Source organism: Nicotiana attenuata, chromosome 5 (genome assembly GCF_001879085.1).
Source record: "Nicotiana attenuata strain UT chromosome 5, NIATTr2, whole genome shotgun sequence".
In the NCBI taxonomy this organism is placed as follows: Eukaryota; Viridiplantae; Streptophyta; class Magnoliopsida; order Solanales; family Solanaceae; genus Nicotiana; species Nicotiana attenuata.
In genome coordinates, this window is record NC_031993.1 from 49564184 (window position 1) to 49577149 (window position 12966).

A 12966-nucleotide genomic window follows, 5' to 3' on the forward strand; every position below is an offset into this window, starting at 1 on the left:
ATTTGCGAAGGCAGTAGGACTGTGAAAGGCTTCGCAATTGCGATAGCTCCTTCGCATTTGCGAAGCTCAGGTCGCAAATGCGACATCTGTAGCTATGTAAAAGGGACTTGGACGGGATATTTGATTCATTTCCCAATTTTTCGAAACCTAAACCTCAAGAGGCGATTTTCCAAAGACCATTTCTTCCCCAAATCATAGGTAAGTGATTCTTAACTCATTTCTTTCAATCTTCACTTCTTTTAACGAGATTTCAACCTAGAATCTTGGATTTTCATGGTAGAATTGGGGATTTTTGGGTAGAAACTGGGGATTTTGAAATTTGGGGATTTAGACCTCAAATTGAGGTCGGATTCCAAAACCAATTGTATATCCGGGCTCGAGGGCGAATGGGTAATTGGGTTTTGGTCAGAATTTTGGGTTTTAACCAAGCGGGCCCGGGGTCGATTTTTGACTTTTTGGAGGAAATATTGGGGAACTCATAATTATGTATTGGAATTGATTTCTTTAGCGATAATCGATGTTGTTAAGTTAATTATGACTAGATACGAGTGGTTCAGAGGTGGAAACTAGAGGAAAAGCGGCAATTGAGCGTTGAGTTGGCCGTTGGATAGAGGTAAGTGTTGTGTCTAACTTTGACTTGAGGCATTAGGGATCCCCGACTTAATTGCTATGTGAAAATCCATGTGTGTGGTGTATAGGTGAGGTGACGAGTACCTATGCGCCGCCAAATTATCTGTTTAGCCTGTTTCTTTCCCCGTTCTTAATATATTGTCTTCCTACATGCTTATTGGTGTTTCCATGTTTAATTGCTACTTGTTAGATGCTATTTTTCTTTATTGAAGGTATTAACTATTCTGTAGTTACATTGTATTACATTATTGGTTTAAGTTGGTTTATCGGTGCTTTATGGTACATTTTAGGTTGGTCTCGCTATGTAGTATTAATTGAGTGAAGTTTCATAATTGTGTAGCTTTCTGTTTGCTTTGGTTTGAGGCTTAAATATTTTGGGGAGTTTTGAGCTAAATGGTGAAATTCCTGACCTTATTGTGCGATTGGTACTGATATGGTAGGATCGGGTTGCGCGTCGCAACAGGAGGAATAAGGGTGACATATTGAGGAGGAATAAGGGTGAAATGCTATTATTTGGTGGGATCGGGTTGCACGCCGCAACATGAGTAATAAGGGTGGTTTGTGGAGGAGAAATAATGGTGAATTACTACTTTACGGTGGGATGGGGTTGCACGCTGCAACAGGAGGAATAAGGGTGGATTGATATGGAGTAATAAGGGTGAATATTCATATTGATATTGATTATATGGTGGGTTAGGGATGTGCACCGCATCAGTTCATGTGTTTATGTATCTTTCTTCTACTATGCAAGTTATTCTATAATTTGGCTTTACACTTAAGGATTGGTTATAGCTGGATACTCATGAGATACCGGAGTTCTGAATTCTTTCCTTGCAAGTTACTATTTTATCTGCTCTGTTCTTCTTTATGTTTTATTATGCACTGTATGCAGGTTATATTGTAACTTCCCCGCTGTAGCCTCGTCACTACTTTGTCGAGGTTAGGCTCGGCACTTACCAGTACATGGGGTCAGTTGTACTGATACTACACTCTGCACTTCCTGTGCAGATTTTGGAGCTGGTAGTGGCTGATCGAGAGGTCGGTTGCAGACTTTTCATCTAGGAGACCGAAGGTAGTCCTGCTGGTGTCCGCAGGCCCTGGCGTCCCCTCCTATGTTTATATATTCCCATTTTCTTTTATTTCGAAACAGATGTAATTTCTTTCAGATCGATGTTTGTAGATCTTCATAGTATGTTCGTGGATTGTGACACCAGATTCTGGGTAGTAGTAATAGCTATGGTATTGTTAATAGTATATAGACAAAATGTTATTCATGTACTGCTGCATTTGCTTCTAATTGACTTAGTTTGGTAATTTTAATCTATGAAATGTAAAGGAAAAAGGTTAATAACACTCTAACATTGACTGGCCTAGCGAGTGTGATGTTAGGCGCCATCACAGTCCCGATGGTGGGAATTCTGGGTCGTGACACCAAATGTAATATATTATTTTTCATCACTGAATCTTATAACTAACACATATCTCTATCTTATCTCAACTCTCATAAGGGTCCATTACGCACCAATCAACCGAGTCTAGGAAATGCATAAACTTGTTAAGAGACTTAATCTCTTCAGGCGTAGCGCCAATCCATCGACTACTTCTGCACTCAAAATCGCTTTTGGATAGTTATTACACTCATTCACATCAACAACCTATGTAACTGACGAAGCAAATCACACAGGATTTATATATTCAAGAAGATTCACATCAATTACATTTGGAAACCTTTGTGGTCGCTTGATCACTCTCTTCACTCGGCATGGTGTTATGCTGTACGGTTTATATTGCACAGGTGCCTCAACATTATCATCATGATTAACTTTTTGCACCTCCTCCACTTATTCTACTTCTGAACTACTGGGCAGAGCTCATGGAGATTCAAATTTTAGCTCTATGTGGACACTGACACCATAATATGTTTCTACTATTGCGTTCTCCCTCTGACAATAAGGTAGATTAATTGAATATCACATCCCTACTAATAATTAATCATGGAGTCTTCGGATAGGTGTACCACAACATGTAACCTTTTACTCCAGCTGCATACCCTAGAAATATGCACTTCTTTATCCTCGACTCATGTTTGTTATCCCTTACTTGAGCATAAATAATCTAATATCGTCAAATTTGAATAATCAGCAGGCAAACCAGACCAACGCCTTAAAAGGAGTTTTGAACTCAATAGATGTGGATGGAGATCTGTTGACCAAATAACAAGCTATATTGATTGGTTCGGCCTAATAATTCTTTCTAATACATGAGTGTGAAAGTATGCTTCGTGTCCTATCATAAAGCGTTCTATTAATGCATTGTGCAATACCATTCTATTGTGGTATTATCATATAAGTGTGATGTCTCACTATACTCTCTCTGCTACAGAAATTATTAAATTCTGAAGTGTAAAATTTCAATTCATTTTCAGTCCGAATACATATAACCTTTCTTTCGGTCTGCCTCTCAACCATCGTCTTCTATTTAACAAATATCGAAAATGCCTCATCCTTTATTTTAGAAAATACGCCTAAATCATTCTTGAGTAATAATCAATCAAAGTCATAAAATATCTGGTACTACTCTTGGAGAGATCTCTATTTTGACCCCGCAAGTCTTAATGTATATAATCCAACTTGTCTCCGATCTTGTTCTCTACCTTCTTGCTGAATTTTACCCTTGTTTGTTTATCAAAGACACATTCTCGCAAAAATTCATACATTGATTTTTGTACCCATTCAATAAATTTTGCTTTCCCAACAAAGATAATCCCTTGTGACTCATATGATCGAGTTGCAAGTTCCACAACTGAGGCTGATTCAAATTACTCTTTCTGGAAGCTATATGTCACGACCCTAAAACGGACCCGGTCGTGATGGCGCCTATCGTGAAACTAGGCCAGCCGACACAAAAACCCAAAACCAATCCAACAATCATAATAAGTCACTCAAAAGTCATTAATAAGCTAAAATCCCAAAATGTAAGGTAGAATAGAATAGTGCGGAAACAAAACACAGCCCGACATCCGGGTGTCACCAGTCATGAGCAACTACAACTCGTCTAGAAATGTGAAAAGACAACATAGTATGAAACAAAGCTAATACAAGCGGAATAAAGATAGGAAGGAGAAGCACTGGGCTACGAACGCCAAGCAACTACCTAGTCAACTCCAAAGCCTGCTGGAAAACAAATCAGCCCTCGCTAGCGTGACCCGAGACTCCTGGATCTGCACACAGGGTGCAGGGAGTAATGTGAGTACGCAACTCAGTAAGTAATAAAAGTAAAGGCAGTTGAGCAGTAAGAAAACACGCCAACCACAGCATATTGCTACAACAAAATAGTATAAGTCCAGAACAAATTCAGTAAAGCAGTAAAACTCGTAAAACATCTCAGTTCAGTAAAACCCTTTAAAAGCACTTTCCAATAGTTTCAAACGAGTGATGAAAAATAGTGAGTAAAAGAATAGAAATGTAAACAGCCCCTCGGGCAACAACATAAATCAACAACCTCCCCTCGGGCAAAATATCAACAGAACCAACCCCTCGGGCTACCTCACAATCACTCGTATCAGTCCCTCGGGAAAAAACATGAAACAACAACAGCCCCTCGGTCAATATCACATCTCACACTGGGTACCCGCGCTCACTGGGGGTGTACAGACTCCTGGAGGGGCTCCTACAGCCCAAGCCCTATAACAAGCCATCTCGTGGCATAATCAAATAGGCCCTCGGCCTCATAACAATCACAAGCCACCTCGTGGCTAAGGGTGTTTAACGGGTGGGCCAGGCCGGGCTGGGTAGGGAATTTTAGTACCCGTACGGGTTATGGTCCGGGCCGGTTACGGGTTGGGGCATACCGGGTTTAACGGGTTCGGGTTCATCCAGGTAAAAATTGAACCGTAAGGGTTACGGGTTGATGGGGCCGGGCCGGGCCGGGCCGGGTTTAGTGTTATTTTTATTTTTTTTTTGTATTTTGTATAACTATTGTAAGTTATATTAATATAAAGTAAAAATATAAAGAATACAAGGAAGATGGGATAAAATTGCACTTATAAATTGCAAGTGCTACATTTATTTCAAAATTCAAACTTACAAATTGAAAGGTTTACATTTAACAACAAGTAAATTAACCAAAAAAGTGTAAATTCAAAGGTTTTGCATTGCCTTAGTAAGTTCTTCATAATCAATATGAACTGAGTGACCTTCTTCTGGAGTGTTAAATTCGGATGGGTTACCATGTGTTAATATATCTCCAAGTTCCTTGTCTTCTGGGCTATCAACATCTTCACGTCCTTGATTTCTTCGTTCCGATCTAATCTAATCTCTGAAACATACTAAAACTTCCAAAGCATTGCTTCCCAATGAGTGACGGGTGTCTCCAAGTTGTTGTCTTGCTTGGCTGAATGCACTCTCTGATGCAACAGTTGAAATTGGCACATTCAGCACGTCCCGAGCCATACCGAAAAGAACAAGAAATTGCTTTCCATTCTCGTGCCACCATCCCAACGGTGAAAATTCCTTTGTGCGAGGCTCTTTTTGCTTCTGCAAGTAGAATTGAAGTTCATCAATGTTCCTGCTACTGGTTTGAGTGTTAGAAAATGTAGAAAAAATATTAAAACTATCAAGGCCTTCTTCATCATCCACAGTAGTAGAAGTGATACAGTGCATAGTGGGATTAACATTGCCTACATTAAGAGCAGCATCATCAATTACATTTGCATAATTATTATATAATTATTGTAAATAATCATTTAGCTTGTTCATAGAAACATATAAATCTGGGGTTTTAGTTGGTCCAATCTCCATATAAGTATATAAAGCATTCATTAATTGGTGACAATTAGACATCTTAATAGAAGGATTTAAAACAACTCCAATTAAGTAAATCGGAGGAATTGGAAAGAAATATTTTTTGAATTTTGCTTGCATTTTTTCCACAACATCCTTATATTGTTCTTTCTTCTTAAATTCAAAGAGTAGAAAAGAAATTTCAGCTATATGTACTAAAGCAATAGTAACAGTAGGGTAATATGCTCTAGAAAACTCAACAGTAGCTGTATAAAATTTAAAAATTTAACAACATCATTAATGACCTCCCAAGTACTAGTTGTTAACATACGGTTTGGATCAGTACAATGCGCATTAGCAACTTCAGTTATTGGGAATCTATATTTGTAGCAACATTTTAAAAATATATATGTATAATTCCATCTAGTAACAATTTCGTCTGGCATGAATCTGGGTTTAAGGTTATACTGGACACACTTATTCTTAAATTCCTTTATTCTAGATTGTCTATTATTTCCTTGAATAACACCAACTGCTCTTCTAACATGAGTAATCTCAGTTGAAAATAAATCAAGGCCACTTTTAACAATTAAATTATAAACATGACATGCACACCTAACATGAAAAATTTCATCAAGTGGTGGTTGCAAATGCAGTTTTAATATTGAAATTGCGGCATTATTGTTAGAAGCATTATCAAAAGACATACACAATACTTTTGAGATTATAAAATCCAACAACTTCACAAATAGTACTACTTATAAACGCAACAGTATGACTCTGATCTTCATCATATTTAAAAGCGATAATACGTTTTTGCATACAAGTAGTATCATCTATCCAATGACATGTAATTGTCAAATAATCATTTCCATTAACAGCATGGCCAATATCAGAAGTTAGAGAAACTCTACAAGGAAGGTGGCTAAACAAATAACGTATGTATGTTTGATATTGTCCATGAAGTCTAAAGATATAAGATCTACAAGTACTTCTAGGGATACCTTTAAATAAAGGATTGTAAATCCTTTGAATATACATAATAATATATGATGAAGAAGCAAAAGAAAAAAGGTAGACAACCCAAAGCAATCATTTTTGCTAACTCCTCACGATCCTTCATTTTATCATATTTCACAAGACCTCCAGTAGTAGGGTTTAGAGTTGATTGATTTCCATCTCCATCAGCTCCCCATTCTATAGGATGCTCAATTCTCATATGTCTACTAAGTGTCCCAGTCCCCCCTAATTGTCCTCCAGTCTTATGTTTAAAAGTATCATTACAAAGTTTGGATTTAACTCTATCAGTACCTTCTATTTCATCAAAAAAATTCCAAACCTTACTTCTTTTTCTACGATTACTAGTCGGGGGCCTCGGGGCCACAAGTGGTCTACTACTAGCACCATGACCACCACCCCTGCTAGCAGCTCCAACACTACTAGGTATAAGTGGTATCTCATCTTCCATTTCTAATTCATTATCTTCTATACCAAAATCTTCCTGTAATTGTTCATAATCTATATTATTATCAGGTAATGTTTCAGGAATATTTGGAGAGGTATTTAAATTACTACCAGATGCTAAAGCTGAAGTACTACCTCTTTTTTTATTTCTCCGATTAGTAACCTTGTTGCAAACTCTTTTTGCAGCATTAAACATATTGTAAAAATTTAACTACTAGAAACAAATAAATATGCAAATAAAATAGTAAATAAGAGAAAGAGTTGGAGGGAGTGCACCGAATTCGGCAATAAATTGAGCACTTGATGATTTCGCAACTCCAATGTTACCATGAAGAAACGTCAATTGTTCCAATTTTGAAGTTCAATTGTTCAAACTTCAAATAATAAATACTACGATAAATTAAATTCCAAAACAAAAAGAGCCAAATAGTTGATTGCACTTTAATAGGTGAAGAATGAAGATTGAAGAATGAGAGAATATGAGAATTGAGATTGAGAATTGAGAGATGAGTGAAGAAATGAGGAAGAGGGGGAGGGGGGGTATTTATAGTTTTTCAAAGGGGGGTTAATTTTAAAAAAAAAAAACCAAAATTGGGCTATTTGTGCAATTCAGCCGTTGGGCAACGGCCATATTCTAAAATGGACCGTTGCCAACGGTCAGAAATCTAAGCCCAGTTTTAAAAACGAAAAAAAAACAAAAACAAAATTTTTTTTTACCGTTAAACCGGCCTGGGCCGGTCCAGGCTGGGCCGGTCCAGGCCGGGCCGGTTAACCGGTTGAAGAACAATGTTCATTGACCAGGTTTCACCGGTCCGGGTAACCGGTGGTTCGAAAGTGAACGGTGCAAACCGCCCTACCCCTATAACCCAGCCCCACCCGGCCCCCTTCTACCGGTCTGGGCCGGTTTCGGTTTTAACCGGTCTGGGTCGGTCCGAAACCGGGCTGACCCGGCCCGTTAGACACCTATACTCGTGGCATAATAAATCAAGCCCTCGACCTCTCATATATCACAAATCAGTACCACATGCTGCGGCGCGCAGCCCGATCCCATAACATCCTCACAACACAGGTCCTCGGCCTCACTCAGTCTAAACTCACTCAAGCCCCTTGGGCTGATAGTAAAACAAGTACTCGGCTAAAAATATTATTTATAAAATCAAAAGGAGTGAATAAAATCGAGTTATGAAAACCAGTAAGAACATAGCATGACTGAGTGTAAATATCAAACCGAAAACAGTGAGGAAATCAGTAGTAAAAGCCCCTAAGGGTCCAAACAATCGGCACAAGGCTCAGACACGACATTTAGCCCCAAACACAATAATACTTTCCAAGATATAACAATATCAAATAGTTTCCAAGTAAATACACGACTTAATAGTCGTATGGGGCGGACCAAGTCACAATCCCCAATGGTGCACGACCCCATGCTCGTCACCTAGCGTGTGCGTCACCTCAAAATAGCACTACGATGTGAAATCTGGGATTTCATACCCTCAGGACAACATTTACGATCATTACTTACCTCTATTCGGTCCAAACTCTAGCCCGCGATGCCTTTGCCTCTCGGCTCGGCCTCCGAATGCTGCAAATCTAACCAAAAATAGATTTATACCATCAAAATATGCTAAGGGGACGAAGCCCATGCGAAAATAATCAAATTGCATCAAGAAATCTGAAATTGGCCAAACCCGACCCCCGGGCCCACGACTTGGAATCCGACAAAATTAACATCAATGGAATCCTTATCCTCCCACGAGTTCATACATACCAAATATACCAAAATCCAACCACAAATGACCCCTCAAATCCCTATAATTAGGTCTCTAATTCCCAAGCCCTAAACCCCCAATTTTGCTACTGATTTTCCATAGATTTCAAGCTTATAATGTTAAAAATCATCATAGAAACAAGTTTAGGGTCCAAAAACCTTACCTCCACGAAACCCTCTCGAATTCCCTCTTCAATTTGCTCTCCAAAGCTTTCTCCCGAATGAAATATGGTGAAAAACCACTCAAAATCGCGAAGGGCCAAATATATATGTTTTGCCCCAGCTAAACCGCTTCTGCGGTACAAAATCTCGCACCTGCGGACCAGCACCTGCGGTCCCTAGTGCGCATCTGCGGAAACCACTTAACCGCACTAAGACCGCACCTGCGATCACAATGCCGCACCTGCGCTATCGCAAGTGCGCTCGAACAACCGCATCTGCGGTTCTAGCTCCGCATGCCCATTTCCGCATCTACGACCCTATGGGCTCTTCTGCGAGCCCGCACCTGCGGTCCCCAAGCCGCAGGTGCGGTCATGACCGGAGTTTCAGCACTTCAGCTGCAAATTCAAACTCCAAACCTCCCGTCAACCATCCGAAATCACCCCGAGACCCCTGCGACCTCAACCAAAAGTAAGGACAAGTCATATGCCACCATCCAAACTTATACCAATCTTCGAAACACCTAAAACAACATCGGAACATCAAATTAACCACGGATTCAAGCCTAAGAACTCTAAAAACTTCCGAATTCTGCTTTTGATAAAAAAAGTCTATCAAATCTCGTCCGAATGACTTAAAATTTTGCACACACATCACATATGATACAACGGACCTACTGCAACTTCCCGAATTCCATTCCGACCCCTATATCAAAATCTCCACTACCAACCAAAAATCGCCAAAATTCCAATTTCGCCAATTCAAGCCTAAATCTACTCTGGATCTCCAAAACTCATTTCAATCACGCTCCTAAGTCCCAAATCATCTCCCGAAGCTATCCAAATCATAAAACCCAAATTCCGAGATCGATTGCTCACAAGTCAACTCCCGGTTGACTTTTCCAACTAAAAGACCAACTTAAGAGACTAGGTGTCTCAAACCCTTTTCAAAACCATTCCGGATTTGAACCGACTAACTCGATACCATATGACACAGATGAACAAAGCATAAAGAAGCAGAAATGGGGGAAATAGAGCGGTAACTCATGAAATGACCGGCCGGATCGTTACACTATAACAGTCTCCTTTAACTACACTAGCCTGAAGATAATACAATCCATAATGCAACTTACCTTTTATGAGTATCATGGAGCCTTTATATATTTTAATTATTTTATTCTCGGAGTGAAACTTAAATTCTTGATTATCTAAAGTCAAAACAGAATTCAAATTCCTCTTTATCCGAGGAACATGCTAACACTCTATTTTTGATAATTCTGTCGAACATTCTCAATCAGATTTCACCAACCCCCTCTACCAGTAATGGATTATCTTCTCCTAGGTAGATAGTCTTACTCATCTACTTTTAAGTTTCAAACTAATTCTTGTGTGGGTACATGTGAAAAATTACACCAGAATTAAGAATGCAGAAAGGTTGTTCATGTCTAGAACTCAAAACATAGACTTTTCCTACATAGTCATTATCACTAGAATTGTTGCTAACATTAATAAGATTTGCAGAATTATTTACCTTTTGCTTTCCCCTTTTCTCTTTCAATTTAGGACAATCTTCGTTATAGTTACCTTGCTCTCCGCACTCATAGAAGTTTTTCTTTTTTACTCTAGACTTTAATCTGGGGTTAGACTTTTTACTATTAAAGTATTCCTGTTATGTTATTCCTATAATCATAAGATCTTTGCCATCAGTTTTGCTTTCTGGAAAGCTCTTTTTTAACTTATTTGATTTTAATGTATTACTAACATCATCGAGTGGAATAGTGTCTTTCCCATATAGCAATGTATCAACAAAAATATCATAAGACGATGGTAAAAATTATAACACAATCAACATTGATCATCACTCTCAATTTTGATATTTAGGTTCTTCAGATCTATTATAATTGAATTAAACTCATCAAGATGAATTTTAATAGGTGTACCTTCATTCATATGGAGATTGTATAATATTTTTTCAAGTAGAGGCAGTTTGTCAATGATTTATTAGAATATAAATCTTTAGCTTCTTCCATGTTGTTACTATAGAAGTTTAATATCTTCAGCAAAGTTTCAAAGAACGCTATCAGTAACGCTCATGAAGATCGCACTCAAAGCCCTCTCCTTTAGATATGCGTCTCAAACTCTTTCATTCTCTTCAGGAAAACTCTTGTAACACTAGAGACGATTTCATTCTAATCTTCCATAGATTAAAGTAAATCCCTTAATCGAATTTTTCTACTTCGTACTTTGTTAAGAATGATGAGGATATCTAACTCTAGATCATGTATAGAAACTTGAGGCTTGATCTAATAACAATTGTTGTAGAAGATCGTGTGTTAACGAGCATACAATCATATGACAAAAAGCAAATAGAGTAGAAAAAAATACAATGATTTGATGAGGTTCGACTAAGTCTAATCCTCGGGACAAAAGCAAAGAGAATTTTTCACTATGGATGAGAATAATAATAATAATAATAATAATAATAATAATAATAATAACAATAATAATAATAATAATAATAATAATAATAATAATAATATACAAAAATCTCACTAACAACCCCTATATATAGATCTCAAGTAGTCCTAAACCTATCAGAAAAATATTTTTCCCAATGCTTCCTTTACCATATTTATTAAAACAATAGGTTTCTCAAACCTATATTGTAATGACCCGATATGCCATTTTGAATACTAGCTCCCTTATCTGTATTCCGAGACCTCTCATAGCTTTATTTGATGATTTATGACTTTCGTGAGTAGTCCGTGCCATTTTTCGTAAAGATTATATGTGAAATTTTAAAGAAAATGTGATTTTTGACCTTAAATGTGGCTAGAGTTGACCACGGTCAATATTTTTGGTAAACGATCTCGTATCTGTATTTTGACAATTCCAGTAGGTTCATATGGTGATTTTGGACTTGTACGCATATTTGGTTGGGTCCCGGGTGAACCGAGGGCATTTTGGAGGATTATGTGAAAAGTTGGAAAAATGAGTTTTAAAGTTGAAAATCTTGAGTTTTGATGATCGATTCTTGATATTTGATGTTATTTTAATAATTTGAGTTAGCGAGCGAGTTTGTATGACGTTATTATACTTGTATAAATATTCAGATTAGAGCCCGAGTGTCACGACCAATTCCCAAACCCGGTCGTGATGGCGCCCAACACAATGCTAGGCAAGCCCGACCATTTCAACACTCTCAACCCAAATACGAAACTCATTACCATTTAATAGAGTTAAATTATCAGTTAAACATGATTCCATTCCGTGATAATAGATAAAAACAGTGCGGAAAACCATAACAAGTACCAATACAGCTCCCAACAGATCTGGTGTCACGAGTCTAGAGCCTCTAAATACAGCTGAGTAGCAAATATATACATATGAGAGTCTAGGATGCGGAAAACAAAAAGGGATAAGAGGAGAAATCGGGTCCTGCGGACGCCAGGCAGCTACCTCGATAACTCCGGTGACAATCTGGAGAGCAGCAAACAACTCTACTAAGCCTCCGGGATACCTGTATCTGCACACATGGTGTAGGGAGTAAAGTGAGTACTCCGACTCAGTGAGTAATAGCAATAAATAACGACTGAAAATAAGAAATCTCGTCAAACACTACACAGTTCTATATCAAAACAGTAGGTGCAGTAAACAGCAGCTAAATGAAGAAGAACAGGTGAATATCCCTCAAACCAGTACACAATTCATTTATTCCTCTCAATGTCCGGTAATTTACTCGTACTGCTGCGGCGTGCAGCCCGATCCGTACAATATACTGCTGCGGCGTGCAGCCCGATCCATATGTATATATATATAAACTGCTGCGGCCTTATTCATATGTATATATATGAGCCAGGTCCCAGTATGTTTTAGTGATTGCTGCCTTATTCCACACTTGAAGATTTTGTCCGGGTTTATAACCCCCCTACAGATTTAGGCNATATATATATATATATATATATATATATATATATATATATATATATATATATATATATAAAAACTGCTGCGGCGTGCAGCCCGATCCAATAATAATAGTCGACTGCGCTCACTGGGGGTGTGCAGACTCCGGAGGGGCTCCTACAGCCCAAGCGCTATAATACTGCGGCGTGCAGTCCGATCCATATAATATATCACTGCGGCGTGCAGTCCGATCCATATA